This window comes from Mirounga leonina, unplaced genomic scaffold (assembly GCF_011800145.1).
Source record: "Mirounga leonina isolate KUSES-001 unplaced genomic scaffold, KU_Mleo_1.0 Mir_125, whole genome shotgun sequence".
Taxonomy (NCBI): Eukaryota; Metazoa; Chordata; class Mammalia; order Carnivora; family Phocidae; genus Mirounga; species Mirounga leonina.
The window spans coordinates 30257989-30261477 of NW_023270305.1; the positions used below are offsets into that span (position 1 = coordinate 30257989).

A 3489-nucleotide genomic window follows, 5' to 3' on the forward strand; every position below is an offset into this window, starting at 1 on the left:
AATACTGTATGTATATATATACTATTATATATAATATATATACATATATACACATATATATACATATATGTATATATGCATATGTGTGTGTGTGTATATACATATATAGATGCTGGCATGAGATTCTAATATGTTCCAATGCATATTCAGTGGCCCCCTCAGTCACTCAGAGAAAATGACACAATCCCCAAGTCCTCCTCCATCAGCGCATGCCACCCCGTCACTTCCTTCTTACATCTCCTTTCCTCTCCCCCTCTTTGATTCTGCTCCAGACACAGTGGCTTCTTGGCCTTCCTCAGATATGCCAGGCTTGCTCTCACTCATTTAGCCCATGCTTGCCTCACCTCCAAGTCTTGGCCCAAACACCTTCTCACTGAATCCTTCTCCAGTCCTCCTTGTTGCAGCTTTCTCCCTGACTCTTTATTCCTGCTCCTCTGCTTTATTTCTCTCTGCCACTGGCATATTATATTTATCACTTATTTATTTGTTTGTCACCTGCTCCCCCCCCCACACACACACACCACCACCAGTAACAGATAAGTGGCATGAGCATGGCAGGGAATGCTCATCGGTTTTACTCACTTTTGTGTCCTCTGGGCCTAGAATAGTGCCTGGTACACAGGAGGGGCTCAGTAAACATTTGTGTTTGCATGAGTGTTTGATGAAATGAGTGTTAGCAACAAGGATAACAATGATTTTATTGTGACCAAGTGGTGCTAGGCACTGGACACACAGCAGCTAACAAGACAAACACTGGGCCAAAGTCTCAGCTGTGCATGCCCCTCATTGGTTCTTGGCAACTGGTAGAAGCAGAAACTCAGTAGCCCTTAACTCTTTACCTGGGAAGTCTGCTCGCCCGTTCCTTCTTTGTTCCAGGCATCTGAGGATCCTCTGAGTAGCATCTAGGTGGAAGTTGGGCTCAGGCCCCGGCCAGGGTCAATGAGAGGTGTACAGGGAGTGGCCTCCCCTAGATCCCAAGGGCAGGGGGGGACAACCAGACCAACCTCCTCCTCTTTGGCATTCAGCCCTGCCACCAAGGGCTCCAAATCTCTGGGCAAAGGTCACACCACCTGCTGCCCAGGGGACATGTGACCAGAGCGCTGCTGAGTTGGAACAAGCCACACAATCAGGTCATTGTGCTAAACATGCAGGTCCCCTTGCCAAGACACACCCCATTCCATCACTGCCAGGCCTTTCTGGGGCCCTGATTTACAGGGGCCACAAACTGGGGAAGGTGTTGTCTCAAAGGTCTTAGGGGAGGAGGGTTATCTTCTGGGAGACCCATTTACTCTGGTCTGCTCCGAGAGCCAGGAAGAAGTAGATCAGCGAGAAGCAAGCAGTAAGCCCATCCTGGCTTTAGGCCCCACGAGGAATGACAGCCACTGGCAATATCATTACTGTTTGACTCTTGGTGACACTTTGGCTTTAACCATTGTCCTCCAACCCTTGCTTTGGGTGGTGAAGACTGCTGATCACTAACTTTGATATTTTAGAAATCCAAAGGTTTTCCTCCTATCATGACTGGGTCCAGGGATTCCCATGAAGCCCACTCTCGGAAGGAGATCTTCCTTCACAGAACCAGCAGGCCACTAGACAAGGATTTGGGGCTACTGAACTCTGGGTGAAACTGCCAGACTAAAAAACATGGTGGGTGGGGCGTTCTGGAGAGCCAGACCAAGCTGTCAGGGAGTACATCCCAGCTTCTCTGCTTTTAAGCTGAATGGCCTTGGGCAAGATACCTAACCTCTCTGAGACTTAATTTCCTCATCTATAAAATGGAGATGATAATGCTTGCCAGATATGATTGTAGATGATCTTAAACAAAATGAGGTCTGTAAAATATTGGCCTGCACCACAAGAATGTGTTTGTTACTGTCGCTGGAGGAATGAGGAGTCGAACAGGGCTTTGCACCCTCTGCGCACTCAGGCAAAGCTTACTGGTAGGTTTCACTCCACAGGCCATTCAGTGACTATAAGAGAGTCCCACCACCTTGGGTTGTTTATTTGTTTTTCCTTATAGGTGACCCTAAGGGAGATGGCACGATGCAGTAGCTTCCAGCTGGGTGGACACAGCAACCTTGATTTTAACAGTCTGGAGAATAAGGAATTTGCTTGTTACACTGCAAGATTCTTGAGCACCCGGCGTGTAGAGAGTAAAACAGAGGTGAATCTGCACTTGATCTTAGCCAAAAGCCTGAGAAGTGATAAGAGGTGAATTGGAGTCAGGGAGCTTGAGGTCCCAGGTACTCCTTATGGGTTCAGAGGTCCCAGTTCTGCTTTGCTCTAGTCCTCAGCATACCTTTCCATGATGAAAGAGGGAAAGACAATAAACAGCACTCACCCTTTGCCATGTTACTTGCGGGAAAGATATTGTTTTACAGGCTGGGGTCCAGGCACCTGAGGGACCCTTGCCCATAACCCTGGTTCTTGAGCCCCAGTAGGTGATTTTTGTGTTCCAAGTTTTATCTCTCCAGAGTCATTCTCCAGAGGAACATCCTCCCTTCCCCACCCGTACCCACTGACATATGAAGGAAGGTCTGGGCAAGGGAGGAGGAGCATTACAATTATTAGAAGTTAATTTTTTTGGCATATGTGTGTCCATTCTCCCACATCATTTGTTGAATAGACTCTCTTTTGCCCCCTTTGAACTGCTTTTGAACTTTTGTCAAAAATCCACTGGACATATTTGTATGACTCCATTTCTGATCTCCTAAGACCCATTAATCTATGTATCTCTCCATCTGCCAATACTATACTATCTTCGTTACTGTAACTTTATAGTAATTCTTAAAACTGAGTAATGTGAATCCTACAACTTTTTTCTTTATGCAAAATTATTTTGACTATTCAAGTTTTCTTTGCCTTCCCATAAAAATTCTTTTACTTTTACTTTTACGATTCATTTAATGGCAAGTGGTAATCATCAAACTGGTAATGGTTATCCTCAAGTTATTACACTAGCTGTGTTGTCATTTCTCAGGTTTGATCAGATAACATAGGGTCAGACATTCCCTACAGAAGATGAATCATATGAATCAGAATCAGTTCATCACCAGCATTTATAAAACCAGACGTAGAAAAAGAACTAGGTCTGGGGACTCGTGCATGGGCTTAATATAGCGAATGTTTAGCCTGGGAGGAGCATTACAATTATTGAGCACCTACTTCTTCGTAAGCACCAACTAGGTGGTAGACGCTGTCCAAGGTGCTGCCTGTGTGCCATGTCCGCCATTCTGGGCGCTCTTACTCCTTTCTAAAGAAAAGGGCCCCGAGACCTTGAATTTTGGAGCTGGATAGTCTTGGAGGCTCTGCTTTACCACTTACTGGAGGGCCTTACCAAGTGACTTAGCCTCTTGCGGCCTCAGTCGCCTCCCCTGTGAGATGGGGATAATTAGAACACCTACATTTTGAGGGTTGTTGAAGATTAAATAAGTAAAGCACATGACACAGGGCTTGCTAAGCGCTTTGAAGTTCTTAGGGATCATGATG

General features: G+C 45.9%; 1 pseudogene; it reads right to left on the minus strand.

Annotated features, from left to right (window-relative positions):
- Window positions 1-3044: 3044 nt before the first annotated feature.
- Window positions 3045-3150, minus strand: LOC118008332 (annotated as a pseudogene).
- Window positions 3151-3489: the final 339 nt, after the last annotated feature.